The sequence below is a fragment of the Chroicocephalus ridibundus genome, chromosome 2, assembly GCF_963924245.1.
Source record: "Chroicocephalus ridibundus chromosome 2, bChrRid1.1, whole genome shotgun sequence".
In the NCBI taxonomy this organism is placed as follows: Eukaryota; Metazoa; Chordata; class Aves; order Charadriiformes; family Laridae; genus Chroicocephalus; species Chroicocephalus ridibundus.
This window is the reverse complement of record NC_086285.1, coordinates 116,478,853-116,495,302: the sequence shown is the minus strand read 5'-3', so window position 1 is coordinate 116,495,302 and position 16,450 is coordinate 116,478,853.

The following is a 16,450-nucleotide window of genomic DNA, read 5'->3' as shown; positions in this document are numbered from 1 at the left end:
GGCAACACTAGAACTAGCAGGATGCAGGACGTGTTCCAGTACACTCAATACATACACTCTGCAGAGTACATATATTCAAGATAGGTAGTTCAGCCTAACTCTGAAAAAAGAATGTCAGAGTCTGACTTTGAACATATAATTAGATAAGCCATCATTTCAATTTCTAACTGCTATCATGTTAAATTAAGCGAATGATTTTATTTCAAATAAAATGGATCAGAAACACTGCTTCCGTAGGATACGTTTTCAATATTCTATATTGAATTTGACCAAGGCAAAATTTAAATATTATTTTGAAAATCACAGGGATGTCTTCTCACGTTTAAATCTTTATTTCTCTTTGACAAAGGCTGATGGTAAAGCTCAGGAATAAAAGGCCAAGTTCCTGTTTTAATTCACACTGAGGATAGCAAAGGAATCTCGTTTTAGCTGTGGCAGTTTCTGATACAATGATTCATGACACCCAATCCGAGCAATTTAATTTGGGAGAGAATTACGCAGAAACATTATTATTAGCTTTTTTCATTTCTTTGTCTTTTTTTCTTATTCTCTGTGCATATAATCTATGTATCACGTTTATCTGCAGAATGTATGTTTTGTCTTCTGCATTACCTCCCATCCCAAATGATTATTATGTTGCTTTTTGTTCTTGAAAGTGTTAGTCATGTGAAATGGCACTAAAATAATTTTGCTTTCCCCGTCAAAGGAAATTAAAGTAAAAAGACAATTACTTTTCCAAGTTGTAAAATTGTATTGTTATTGACATGAAGCAAGCTAAAGCAATAACTCCTGACAATGTGCTAATAAATAGTACATAAGTTTGCTTATATTTGGCCTCTCCTCCTTTTACACCACTTCAAAACTGGAGTAAGTTCACTATAGTCAATGTATTTATAAATAAGAGAAGAATCTAAGCCACTATGAGCCCACAAATTATGTATAAGTGACAAGAAAAATTTTAATTTTTTTTATACATGTCTGCACGTATGGATGAAATGTCAGAAAGTGAGTGAATCTTTTTCTTAGAATAATGACAGGACATTTTCTGTGCCTCTGAACTCTGGTACGGTCAGATCCTCTGCTGTCCTGGACAGCGTTGGAGCCAGCGAAGTTTTAGCAGGCGTGCCGGCCAAGATTTCTCACTTGTTTAAGAGATTTGTACAGCCTGGAAAAGCATCTGAATATTCCCTTTCCTTCAATCCTTTCTCAAGCTAGGATGTTTATGACACAAACATAGTTAAGGAAACTTAGTATAATGTGCAGCATTAGATTCAGATCCTTTTGATTCCCTAGCCTGATCAAAATCATCCAGAGATGTGTTGCCTAGAGCACCACTACATCCACGTTCAGAGTCAGGCTCAGACTTACACTTCTGGATTCATGGTAAAACACCTGAATTTTTCCTCTATGACTTTCAGGAGGAACAAGTATCTGACTTCTCAAATCGTGCTGTTTTAGAATGTTCTTCTCTGGTCCCTCAGGAGAAATGGACCTGCTCCAAAGCTCCTAGCAGGTAGACCTAAGTCCTGCCAACTGTTCTTGCTCTCTAGAAAGAAGACATGGAAGTCCGTCACCCCAGGCTGAGTCAGAGATGGTGTCTGCTGGAGGAAACATGAAGAATGCTAAGACTGAGGACTGGCAATCCTGAGAACAGAAGAGGACATGCCAGACTTGGAAGAAAGCTTGGCATGGGTACCAAAGTACCACCAGGTATTGTACCTGCCCCAGAGGGGCAGTGAATCTGTGCTGACCTAATAAAATGGTCAACCACAAATTCAGATGCTTTTTTTCTGGAGACAATCTATATCTTCACATGTATCTTTGAGGGTTTGTGCTTAACTTCAGATAATTAAAAACAGTAAGTAAGGGAACACTATACGAATAATAGTAAGGGAACACTATACGAGTAATAGTGGAAATGAGCTACTTTCCCTTTAGACCAAATGGATTTGTGAGCTGAGGGGTAAGGCAATAAATACAGTAATATTACTTAGTTCTACTTCTGTACTTAAGATTTGTGTACATGCAAAAGGTAATTTCTGTTAAGGTAAGGTATGAACTGAAAATACAGCTGCTATTGCTGGATCTCCCCTAAGAATACCTATATATGGGCTTATAGATTCATGGATAACTCCAGAGATACAAGTCAGAGTAGAGGGAAATCAAATGGAAGGAAAATTACTTTTTGTTTACTTGCCTTTTCAATTTTGGTCTTAAATAAATTAAATGTTATATAATCACAATCACTTGGAAGTCAGACCTCTGATTAACTTCCATGCTAGTAGAGCATGGCAAAGAATGTACCTATGTCGTGGTTTTGGCCAAATTGGCCAACAGCCAGCAACAGGTGCTCCCCCCCAACCTCTGGTACACAGAGAGGAGGAGGAGAGATAAAGAGATTTACAAGTTTAGAAGAAACTAAACTACTTTAATGAAATATTAATAATAAAATAAAAAGGAAAATAATGAAATAGATACAGTATATACAAAACCGTATTAAGCTCCCAGGATGATGTCACAGGCAGGCACTGGGGAAGTTCCAGACTGGACTCAGTGACGGGTGGGAACTGGATTCCACAGCTGGAGTCAGGCACACACAGATCAGGATCAAAGGCAGATGAACAGACAGGGTCCTCCTCAGACGGCCATTGAAGAAGAGAGACTGACCCTTCGATCCCTCAGCTTTTATACTGAGCATGAGGCAGATGGGATGGAATACCCCTGTTGGTCAATTTTTGGTCACCTGTCCTATCCGCTCCTCCCTTCAGGTGGGACCCCTCTACGCTTTTCCGTTTCCGACCCTCCAACGGGGCAAATAACAAAATTAGCTGACCTTGGTTGTTATAGCAATAAGTCTAAGCAAGAGCCTCTCTGCGTACCATTCCTTGGCACAAACTGTAAACATTGGTCTTATTACTCTGAGAACGAACTGTTTTCATCACAACATGCTGTTAATTTCAGAGAGTTAGAAGAGGCCTAGCTAAAAAGTAAAATTACTAAACAGAAAGTTGGTTCTGTTTTACCTCAAACCAGGACAACCTAGCAGCCCATTATAAAGTATGTAGATTTCAGGACATTGTAAACTCTTAAATTTGCTGATTGTTCTGGGAGAGCTATTATATAGCCTGATACTGTTTGAAATGTACCTATCATGCTTATTTGTTGAACCAACGTATTTTTGCAAGGAGAGAGTTTTACCAGGTTCCAACCTGAGCTATATGAACATGAACTTGGGCTTCTGCTATCATTGCAGAGGTTCCCCATATTTACATACATTTGGTTTGCTGCTGCCCTGATTACAGATAATACTGGTAACGTGAGAATGAGTGCAGACCCCCCAAGAGTCTGCAGCAATACATGGTGTCCTCTGTTGCTTAGATCGACAAGTTCCGCGTTCATCTTGCCTCTGCTGCAGGCTACTTTTAAGACCTGGATTTTTGGGGCTTGCTTTCTTCAACACTTTCTTCCCGTTTACATACACACACTCACCCTCTGTGCCCCCTCAACAACACTGAACAATTTTGGGGGTGACTGCTATAAGAGAAAATGTGCCCCGGTAGTCAGGATGTTCAAATACTCATTAATTTACTTCTATGCGATAAGTAATTTTCCATAAGTTCCAAGATAACTGATCTGTTTGCACATTAAAAATTGGTCTATTTGGAGCTGGTTTTATCACTACAAACTCGCATAAGATAAAACTTTCCAAAGTGCACAGTGAGTATTTAATCAGATCGGCACTTCCAATTCTTCAAAACTTGTGCGAGACTCCACTTCTTGAATCCAATCAGCCAAATAAATATCTGGAAAAAAAAAAAAAACCCACAAGTAGAGCATTGTTTTTAACATGAAAGAGAAAACAGAGAATAGGCACTGAGGGATGCAGCATTTCCTCCTCTCAGATCTTGCTGGATCTGAACGTGAAAAAATCAATGTGGAAAAATATATTTGTTGTGCATACAAATTTCACATTATCGATGTAAAAAGAGTTAGAAAAAAATGTGTAACTAGATTTTAGAGGCTTCCTAAGGGCAAGGTTGGAGAATTACTATCTAGTTGTTAATTCGGCATAAGTTTTTACATAGCAGAAACAGGATTTTACGTGCCTGCTTAGCATCCAGTACAACAATACCACTTACTAAATAATAAGGAAAAGCTGTTTTTAGAATTTGGATCAAATTTTGAATCCTGCCATAAGCTATGTTTCAAGCAGTACTAAGTAGCTCAGACAGAGTGGGTTTTACCTATAAATCTCATATGCCATGCATCCTTTGGTATAGCTGTGGAGAAATACGGGGTTTTACAGAGCTACACATAGGACTGTAATACAACTGCAGGGTCAATAGTAGTGCCCAAACAGGGATGTAAAACAGGTGAGATCCTGTGGTATGTTCATATCACCTTTCAGGCATGTATTTCCCCTGGCACATACTTTGAGAGATCAAAAAAACCTAGTGCTTGTTGTGACTGCCAGCTCTTGTGATACTGTTGCAGCTCACACTATTCGGTGTTTTTTCTTAAAGCCTGGGCTCCTTGAATTATTTGATTATACGAGAACTTCAGTTTATATCTCAGAAAAAAACCTAGCTCTGTGTGGCTGTCTAGATCCTCTCTTGCAATAATAAATTTGCAAATATACTGGAATCAAATGTGTGTTGCAGTCCTGGAAGCCAGAAAATGAAGGTAGGGGTAATGGCAGTAAGGGAGGCAAAACTTTAAACTAAGAAACAAAAGACAAGTTCAAAACAAATTCTGACTCTTATGCAAATCTCATCGCTTTTGCTGGCTTGAATCATGACTTCTGAAAACTAGGAGCTGACGAGTCTGGGAGTTTGCATTTTATTTTCACTTTTAAACGTGATCCTGATCTCGTGGGGTCTGAAAGCAAAGTGACATCTACGCATGCTGTCACCGAGCAGGTGGAAAAGTGGCCGTGATCTTCCCAGAGCCTTGACCAGGGCTGCTGCCCTCCCTCGCGGGGACAGTCCCTGCATGGCGTGTCGGGGCACGAGGGACTCTGTGAGGGCACGGGGACAGCATCAAGGAGGCATTGCAGGGTCCGACAGGGTAAAAAGAGAGAATAGAGGGATTCAGCAAGAATTCCTCCTCCCGAACCACTAGAGCTGCTCCTGCTTCATGCGCAGAACAGTCTTTTGTGCGCGTCTGTGTTTTGGTTTTGCTTCTGTTTGATTTCTCAAAGGCTGAGGATAGAAAAGATACTCGCCTTTCAGAAAAAGGGAAGAAAACCTTTCTTCTGGATTTTGCCGGCCCCCTGCCATTTAGGGCTGCCCTCACAATACTCACAGTAACCCTGGGCGAGCGGCTTCAGGTCCAAACAAACACCACAGAAGCCCCGAGACAGAAATCTCATCCCAACTAATACAGGCAGTAGGTAGCGGCTCACACCCGAACCCGCACAGCAGCCCAGATCCCGCGCCCCGTGCCCCCCGGCCGGCTCTGCCTGACAGTCCCGGGTAAAGCCAGATAACCTCATTAACTCTCCTTCGGGTTTTCCTCAGGCAGAGTTCATTATCCCGGTTTTCATCACTTAAAGAAACAGGCTGCTGCCAGAGAGCTTGCAGGGCGGGCGATGCGAAGCGGTAAGTGAGGTGAGACTGTGGATTTGCTGCCAAAGGAGGGGCTTTTCCTTCTCTTCTCTGTCTACCTTAGCGTGCCGGAGTCTCTCCCATCCCGTCAGTGACCAGTGGGTTTATTAGTAACCTTTTCCTGGTGGCTAACAGGAATCTTTCCCAATTTACGGTTCTCCCTCTGTCATTCAGGATATTCCTCTCCCGCTTCGTCTCAGCCACAGGCACACACTGCCACCACCAGATCAAACGGATCCTTATAACAAATTGGGGGGGGGGAGCGTAAGATAGGGCAAAACTATCAGGTTCACCTGGTTTTTAATAAAAGGACAGTTTCTAGGATGCTGCACCGTGATGCTTGCAGACCTTTAACTAGAGCTGATTGGGATTTTTCTGTCAAACGATTTTTTTAAGCAAAAGTACAGATAATCATAGAAAATTCTGATTTCACTGCTCCCTGATTTTCTGCTGGGAAACAATTTAGTCAGATTTTCATTTGGCTGTTTTTGTTGCTGTTTCATTAAGAATTGGAATGTTCCACTTTGTTGGATTTAATTCAAACCATTTGAAATTAAGTTTAATAATATATCGAACTGGTTTTCTCTGCCCGAGTAAAGCCTTGTAGGAATTCAATACCACCTCTGTCTGTGGCCAGTCTCTACTGAGAAGGATATATCTCCTAACACATCCTAGCTTTTCATCTGGTCAGACTATAATAGTGCAGCACAAAACACAGGGTTCAGCCCGGAGGCCTGACCACGATGCAGAAAATAAGCATCAGATCTCTGAGACACGTGTGCGGATGCTTTTGATCAGGCTGTTCCTGTTACCAGGAGTCAGTGTCATTTTATAGAAAAGCAACAGTTCAACATTAGAAACTCAACAGTACTGAAATAATTTTTGTCATAATTCCTAAATATTTATACATTCCTTTAAAACAACATTTGATTTTTTTTTTCTGCCCTTGCAAAATTAAAAGCATCCTGAGGTGAAATGTATTTCAAGAAATACTCTGTCCCACCTAGAGGTACATGTCTGGTACTATCCGAAATACACAGATTCTGGGTATCAGAAAACTATACATTTCATATACTTATCAAGATTAATTACTGGTTCTATAAATTACAGGAAGCAGAAAGGAGAGAGTCTGTTCATGACCTAAGTTCAGATGTGACAATTATTTGTGCATTTTAGCTGGCTAAATTTGTTTTCTGTGAGAATCACGGTTGCAGATGTGCTTAAAATATTTCGTTAGGAGATGACATAGCTTGAAACAAAAAGGGTTCTTGCACTTTCCAGGATGCAACTAGCATGGATCAGTAAAGAAAGCAGTAATTGCTCAAAGCTTGCTGTCATTTTTCTAAGTTACTCATGGTTGAATATTAGATATATGGCAGAATGAAAGCAGAGCAATTCATTAAAAGAATTCTACTCTGGCTGCTAAAAACAAAACACTCAAAACCTTTTGTTGATATGGAACTGTGAAAACATGGAAGAAAATTAGCTGCCTCTGAAGCAGTGAAGTTATACCATAGTGTTATCCAAAGCCGTTCATATAAAGACTTATTTATGATACCAAATTAAATACTATTGTTTTCCAACATTTCCCCATAGCTAAAATGATAGGATAAAAGATTCTTGTATTGCCAAAAGCATACTTGAGCTTCTTTCAGCTGAGAAAACAATTAAAGGCTTGTTTGAAATGGGGATTTTTTTCAAGCCATACAAACAGCAAAATATTTCTCACAGCTGTTAGTTGCTGTGCAGCCGAAGAGGCAATAATCTGTCATGTCCTTGATTATTTTCAAGGAAGCAATGAAGCTGCTTTAGGAATATTTAAAAGTTAGCTACAGTGAAATTGTTTGAACTTTGAGAACGTGTCACCATTCCCTGCTGGTAACAATCATGTTAGCATGAGTAAACGGTACAATATCTACATAGATATTTGCTTTATTAGTTGGCCAGTTCATATTATTCACAATGTGGCAATACATGCTGAAAGTTATCCTTTTATTTCAAAGACTGCAGTATGAACATTTTCAATCCTTTTCTTCATCTACTTCAGAATTACAAGTGATATTTCCCTTTGTCACCTTCAAAGATGGGAATGCTGAGACATACCCTACACAACCATTCTGCCCAGGCTGACCTACAAGGAATCTTTGACCATTTTTCAACTATTAACAGATCCCTTTTATATTAGGAGTGGACTACCAAGATAAAAAGTTAAAGTTCTTTAAGGCTGGGAATGACGAAGACAACAGCTTTTCAGTGACTGAATACTATATCTATTTCACAATATGCTAAAAGACATTTATGACAGAGTTTTAAAGTAGCAATTCATTTTGTATGGAGTAAAGTGTATGACATAAAGCATTCACTGATGGATAAACTGCAATAAAGAATTGATGACAAATCATTTAGTCATAAATATGACTCTTATCTGAAAGCACACCTTGGCAAAGCAGAACAAACAGCAATGTCATTCAGCGTGGTGTGCTTTGGTTATCAGATACCCAAGTTCACATTTCACTTCAGCAAACAAAAATATTTTAGCCTGATTCAGCCACTTCCCATTTTAAAAAAAATTTAAAAAAGAAATAAAAAGAGAAACTTTTTCAGGAGTTCTTAGACCTTTCTAAAGAGACAGAATTTGAGGGGGACAAAAAATCTCAATATGGGCTGCATAATATTGTACTTGGGGAATGACAGATTGAGCAGTGACTAAGCAGATAGATATTTAAGAAGTTTGGTAAAGGCTATGACAAAATATTTTACTTTTGAGTCCTAGTTTTCTCAGTCTTTAGTTTTTGAAGATCAGTGTCCTATCTTGCCTCCAAAACACTAAAAATAATGATTTCTGTGTTCATACAAGACACCTGCCAGCTTGGCAGAAATGTGCTATGCCTGAAACCCAAGTTAAAGTTAATTCCAGTTTTCCGTTTCAGGAGTTCTATATGCTGAGCTAAAAACAGTAAAGATATATCGAATTTTATGGAACCTGACCATAAGAACCACTTTGAACAATAAATGCTAGCTAATGCTTTTTAATACTAGATTTGAGGGCAGAATAAAAAGTAAAATTCAGTTTAAAACATTGTATTTTTCTTGCGTTGTTCCTCCTTCACAGACCAACCCTAGGCCCAAGAAAGTGGCTGTCAAAGACAGTAACCGGCTAGGGCTGACAAAAATCCTACGCCGCCATGATTTGCCTATATCAAAGACATGTAAGCCAAATGCCTGACATTTCAAAATGAGGATGTGGTGAGGCGGAGTGGAGGCAGAGTGTCTTCCAGGAGCATTAGACTTGGGTTGATACCAGCTCTATCCTTTTCCCTTCTCCCTTTCCTTCTCCCGGTAGGAGCAGAGTCACAGTTCAATTTTGCCCATTGTGTAGAGAAACCTTGAGCTGGCACTCCTTACTTTTATCCTTTCACTCCTTCACGTGAAGACTTCATGAGAAACAGGATATATATATACCTTCCCTATACCTTCCACAGAGTGGTATGGGTCATGCAATGAACCACCCAGCCTCGTCTGAAGAGTCTGTTCTGGTGGCTTTTCACTAGGAAGAAGAGAAATAACAGTCCTTTTTTTTTACATACAGGGTAATCGGGAGTTTCGCAAGTTCACTTAGGCAGAGCTATCAGTACAACTGCTGATGATATTATCAAAGTGTCATATGCAGAGCCACTGTCTCCCAGATCCCATACGCCAAATGGGTTTGACGACATGGTCTACAGCTATCAGGTCTTCTCCCCTCCAGAGTCAGTGGAGTTTGGGAATTCTAATTTCTGATCTTCTGCAGCTAGTAAGGCTGTAAACTGGCAAAAGTGTTTCATGTTCCTCTTCAGCAAATGGTTTACAGAGATGGTGTCTAATACGCTGGATATTAGAGTGCCCTCAGTCTCCTGTCCCAACTCTATGTTACAGAAATACCGCCATCTGGACATGTGCTTTCCCTTATTCTACATCTTAGTTTCTGTAGAAAGGCAAGGAGCATGTCCTCAGTCCCCCAGCAGCCTTGATCTAGGTAGCTGGGACCCTCCAGGAAGCCCTGCAGTGTACTGACATGTACCTTCATGTACTGACACAGGACAGTTTCTGCTTTCTGCTGCTAATATTTACTACCTTAATTGTTTAAAACTAGTACAAAACCTGTGCTCTGACCCTAGATATTATCATTAGTTTCAAATGCTAAGATTATTTTTTTCTCACTTAGATTCCTGTATTTAAGTCTCTGGCTTAATCAATGCGAGAAGAAAGGTAGGGTTTCAAAGACAAGCGCTCCAGTGTTAGGAAATGTCAGATTTAATGCTGTCTGTACAGCATTAATTTACGGCCTTGTGCATGTGCATTCTGATACAGTCTTTAATTATATAATCATTTGCCTCATGCAGTGCTCTAAATGAACAGTGAGAAGAAAGGAAGGACTGCAGGTAGGTCTGTTAAGTTGGACCCCAGGAGGTTTGAGGCTAAGAATCATTACGTGCTATTGTATAAACTCCGTATTAATTCATTCACCTAAAAGACCAAGTCCGGGTGGCAAGGGATATCTTCCTTTGACATTTCCTAGCATTTATATTCTTGGTCTTGCCCAAGATTATTTTTTTTTGCGGAGGGTAATGTAAGTCTTTATTATGCCTGTTATGGTAGGGTGCAGGAGATCCATTGACCTGGGCAGTATACAAATCAAGATTACAGCAATCAGTTACTTTTATTTGTGTATTTATACACAATAAGACAGGCTTATAAAGTTAATATTCTTCTTTTTAATTTTGTTGCCCTTTCCTTTTTTGTCTCTATGTGTCTCCCCTTACAGCTTTGTCACCTTTTTTCTTTTTTCTATATTTTAACCAGATGTTTGGCTTTGATGGCAGATGACAGAGTTTCTTTGTAGCTGGAATTACATTTGTCATTGCTGTATAATCACTGCTATGTCTCTTAGGACTGGTGAACACTTGTTTTTAAGTGAAACTACTTGCCTTATTTTCCCCCCTGAGTGAAATTTATGACTGTAACTATTGAATTGCTCGTCCGTCTCTATTTTAATCACTAGTCTGACTACAAAGGATCATGCAACTGGTTTGGGTTATTTTTTTCTACAAGTCTCAGATCTTCTGTTTATGCTTTCTCTATTCTGCTCTCCTACAGCTAGCTAAAAGTGATCATGTAATGTAAAGCCTGGAATTCACGATTAGACATAGGCCTTCCAAACATATGCCAATACTTCAGCTGCACCCATCACATGCAACTCCTCAACTAGTTTGGCTCATTGCCCTGCCATTTTTCTTCTGAAAACATTTGGTCAATAGCACGTTTCTGGCAGGGGCTCTGGCTCACGAGGCCACTCTCACTCTCATCCAGCAATAGATGGGCATTGATTTTATATTTGGGGGACAGAAAAGAGGTAGAGAAATGACTGAATCTGTAAAAGGTTGACACTAATGACCAGGTTAATCGGTGTCAGAGGGTTAGCTTGACAGGGAGACAGGTGTCCTATGGCGCCTTTCACTCATACGCACTCTAGTCGCTGGATGTGGTCCTGGGTCTCCCGGCGTTTGAAAGTGAGGGGTGAGTTGCCTTCACTTAACCTACTGCCTTTTGGTTAGTTGGCACTTACAGACCTGAAATACCTCCTATGGTCCATAGGACAAAGGCTGAAAGGAGGAGAGCTGCCTCTGCATTTGAGCACAACTGGTCCTACTGAACCTTTGATGAACTTGACTATTTTAAAAATGGGAATTTACAGAATTTTATTATACACCATATTCATATTGTGGGATTACCAGTTATTTACAGACTGGAAAGGATGTACTGGGTAGTATTTAGTGTGAACCACTGCACATGGTAAATGGTACAGTAAATCCTTTACAAACAGTCATTAAAATAGCTATCATATTACTTCATCCTCCTGGGTGCAGCAGTCCCAGCACTCTGCAGGGCTCTCTCATGCCTGCTCTGCAGGGACAACAGCAGGGACGAGCCATCTTGTGTGTGCAGGAGACAGTGAACGTCCCAAAAAGGCTCTGGGCTCATGACATCCACTGCTTGTGTCAGTGAATCAAGAACATCAAACAAGCCATAGCCTACTCATGTGGGTCCATGCCCCTAAAACACGTTCCCTGGCATCCTCTGATATAACAAGATTTGTTACAGCAGTAACTTGGTCTGCTTAATATTGCATTCAATGTATTGGTCAGGTTGACACTGGGAAGGGAGCAATTGTTTGACTCTAAATGGTGGACTTAAGATCATTCGTCCTGTGCTTTTTCCACTATTGAGACAGGAGGCGTTCAGGTATGAGTAGATTCATTATTTTGCAGTACGAGCCATTTCCCTGAGGGTTTTCAGTGTCAGGCTTTAATCCACTGTTGGCACTCTATGAGATAATAGAAACCTCTTACATGACTGTGTGATATACTTGAACACCACTGAGAATGGCGTGTTCTCCAATCAACAGGGTTTTAGCTTCACTCTTCTTGTCAGTTATAATGGGGTCTGTGCAGTTAAAAATCCCATGCAATGAATGAGAATACTTCCCCACACATTATCCTGTTCATGATAACTTCCAAGCTTAAGAAATACGGTGATACTGGTCACTGAGCATAACACAAAGGAAAAAGCAGTGATGGAAAGCCTTTTCTACACAATTAAATTTATCCAGCTTGGATTCCATGTGAGAAATGTTGCTACATCAAGCTACACAGGTAGCATTTCAGCTCCGGTATACCCTTAATATCAGCAAAAAGTCATTCTCTACAAGTTTGGTGGTGTTGTTTTTCTTACTATTTTGAAGCTTCATTAATAGTTCCAAAGAACATAGCAAGCTCTTAGGTATCCATTAAGCTCTACTCTGTGCAATTTTGCTTGCAAATGTCTTTTGTTTTTGATGCACCATTTTACCAGGTGTGGTAAAATGTAGTGGTGCGCAACTCAATATCACAGAAAGCAGGGGGTTTGCAAGGTCAGAGTGAACTGGACTTTTCTTGCATGATGGGAGGTAAGAACCACCAGATTGCTCAGTTTCCACTGTGAAAGTCATGGCAAAAGACATTTTTGAACTCGCTGGACCTTAGGGGTCCCTTCCTACTTGAGATATTCCCTATTTAATTGTTTTTAAAATCCTAACAGATATTTACTCTCACTTCATTTGCTTTGTTTGCCATTGCTGGATTGGTTGCTCGTAACAAAATCTTCTGGAGAAACAAGGATGTCAGGCACTTTACTCTCTATCCTGTACACCCTCATGTGCTTTTGGTTAATACTAGGAAACATTAAGCATGTCTTTCTCTTAAATCACCCTGGTATATCAATTTTTAAACTGCCTTACACAGCTTAAAGGAACATCTTATTGTATTTTGGGCTCATAGACACTGCTAGAATGATCCAGTTCCCAGGTTTTAAGGATATCTCACAGTAGTAGAAATTAAATGTCTTATTGTTTTGTAGTGATCTCTAACACCGGGGTAAGGTAGAAATAGGTATAAACACATAATCTTCACCTCAGGGAGCCCTAAATCCAGAGTATGAAGTTTTTCTTCGGAAAGTATATCTGTACGTTTACTTCTTTTTCTCATAGCCTTTCCTAGTCTTCCAGTTTTGATCCCTGTTCCTATCTGTCTCTTCAGAAAGAATGGAAAAAAGAGACATATTTTGGAGAAAAAGTGCAAATAAAATACAAAATCCCCCAGGATAGGGTGTAACTTTGTGGAAATTTGTTCCAAAAAACTAGAAAGCATAAGGATCAAAATGATCAAACATTTAAAAACTTATTAGTTTAAAAACCAAAATGAAGACAAAGAGGAGTGCCTTCTCAAGTGTTTAATTTCTTTGAAGGTATCCACAGAGCTGGTAGACTCTGCTCAGTGGTACTTTGCCCTCAGATGTGAATATACAAAGGGCTGGAAAAAGCCCTTCCATCCTTGGAAAAGCCTCCCTGCAAAGCTTCTTTCTGCTGCAGCAGTGAACAGCTAACTTCAGTACATCCAGGAAGATGAGGACCAGGAGGTCTCAAGACTTCCTTACGGTCTTGGGTATAGATAAAAAGACACGAAGCGAAGTGCAGCCTGCATGAGATCATCTGGAAAAGCAGCATCAGCTGGAGCCCTTAGTGCGCACCACTCCTGCTGCAGAAAGGAATGTGCATCAGGGGAACATACGCAGTAACACTCCATACCCACATCTCCCTGAGGGCTCTTCGTAATGATAACCTAAATGGCACATACCGTTATGGCAGAATGGGCCCTGGCTTATCAGGGTACCTTGCCCTGATGGGTTAGAAAGAAGTCCCAGGATTATTTTGGCTAGACAAGAGAGATGCATTGTGCATGTCATCCAGAAGAGACTGTGGAGCAGAGATCTAGAGAAGGAGCACCATAAAATCAGGAAAGGGATGGGTCTGCCTTCCCACAGGCACTGTCTGCTGGCCACTGTCGGTGCCAGGATATGTACTGAGTGGGATACTTCATCTATCCCAGTCCAGCCATTCTTGAGTTCTTATCTTTGGAAAGCAGTGATACTCACACACACCTTCTAAATATAAAGGTACAATGGCTTCAGAGACAATTCTGTGCAAAAATAAAATAAAATCAGTTATAACAACCCATGCTTAAGTCAGCTGCAAGAGGGTTCTTGGTCTCCGAATCAGTCAGTTCTCAAGCTGTCAGTGCTATTCCCCAAGGCTGAGGACAAATTTCTGGTTCAAAGTCCTCAGGTTTGCCATCATGGAGGAGAATCTGGATTTACATGCTCTTTCACAGCCCAGCCTGTGTGGCATCTGTTTGTGTTCACTCTTCTCCCTGCTCCTCTCTCCAAGGATTTCTTGACAACTGAAGTAATCATATTAATTTTCAACTCTACTCAGGCCACTGTATGACTTTTTTCTTAGGGAACGTCAGCATTTGAGGAGCTGACTGAATAATTTCATACTCAAACTGAAAAACAGTCCTGTTACTGATTGTGCCACAAGTTGAATAACTGCAAACAAACATAAAGATATAACCATATACTTTGTAAGTGACTTCTGGAGGTCACCCAGCTCAACTTCCCACTAAAAATAGGGATAATTTTGAAGTAAGATCCAACTTCAAAGTCAGAATAATTGAATATATAATTTAATAATAAAGTCCATTTGTCTAATTGAACTTTAAATACCTCTCTTTACATAACCGTTCTGAGAAACTTGTTGCAGTTTCTGATCACCCTCATTGGGACTTTTTTCCTAACAACTAATTGACAGTTCCTACCCTAAAATTGGTACCTGCTGTGTCTTGTCCTTTTACTCCATTTTCTTTAGACCCCACCATTAGATGGATGAAGACAGGTCAAGACAGTTCAAGACTCTTATGCATATATTTTTCAGATTGCATAACCCATTTCTCTCAGCCTTTCCTCATGCATCGTGTTTTCCAGTCCCCTTGCCATCTTGGTGGCCCTCCATTGGACTTGCTTCAATATATCCATATCTTTCCTGCCAGGTTATCCAAAAATGGATACAGTACTCCGTAGGAGGTCCCATGCGTGCTGAACAGAGGAGAATAATAATTTCCTTCAATTTGCCAGCTACACTCCCACAAATTCACATTAATATGTGGTTACCTTTGTCACTGCAAGGCCACACTCCTGATGAGTATTAGGACTTACAGGCTTTCTAGTCATTCTGACCCCGACCTGTCCTGTCGCATGAGGTTATTCCACCCCTAGTGGAAGACTTTGCATTTATCTTTGCTGGACTTCTAGCAGTCCATCTCTCCAGCCTGTCAAAGCCCCTTTGAATGACAGCTCCAGCATATGCCCCTAATTTGGGGAAGGTTGCAGGGTCACTGAGGATGTATCTTCTCACATCCTCCAACTTGTTCATGAAGACATTGAACAGTACCAGCCTCTGAAGACAGTAACACCTACAGTTCTCCCTCATCCACCAAGCCAGCCACCTCAATACAATCAGGTTGGCTAGGCATGATCTTCCCAAGGTACATCAACATTGGCTGTTCCAAATCACCTACTTGTTCCCAGTCTTCTTATTCATATGCCCGAATATGATTTCCAGGGGAGTTTGCTCTATATACTTCCCAGGAACTGAGATTAGGCTGATCAAACTGTAATTCCCAAGTCCTTCATGCTTTTCTTCCTGAAGAGGTGTGTGACATTTTCGTTTTTCATCAGGAAGATCCCACATTTGCTGTGACCTTCCACAGGTGATAGGGAACAACCTCGCAATGACATTGTCCACTTCTCTTGGGACCTTTGGAACACAGTTGATTTCCCTGATAGTGACTAACCGTATTTTGTATTGACTCCTTTTTAAATGGAAGGGCACCACAACTTATTTGCATAACATAAATATAACCACATGATGATCATCTCTGGCACTTAGGCAACTGCTAATTTTTAGGTAAGTGATTAATTCTTTTCCTGCCAGAGCAAATATCAGACAATTTGTAGCTAATATTTGGTTACCTCATACAGCCCACAGAACATTCTGTATCAGAAAATTACTATTTAAGGGTGGTTTGTAATCAACAGATGCTTTGTAGGTTGCAGTCCCTGAAATAAAGATTTTTTTTCCCCTACACGTTACACATGGTCACTTACCTCTCTTAAGGTGTCAGAAAGTCAGTAACAGATGTCCTTTAAGTCTGTCCTGTTTTATCAGTTAGAATGTTCGTCCTCAAAACTCTGGGAACTTGTGGTCCTGAATTATCCAGAACTCTGGAAGAGATAACAGTATCCCTGAAAAGAAAAAAAGAAAAAAAAATCCATCCAAATTTCTACCACGCTCTTTTTGGAACAAATCATAGGCATTAAATTTTGAATCCCATTGCATAACCTCCCAGCAAGCCCCAGTCAACAACAATCTC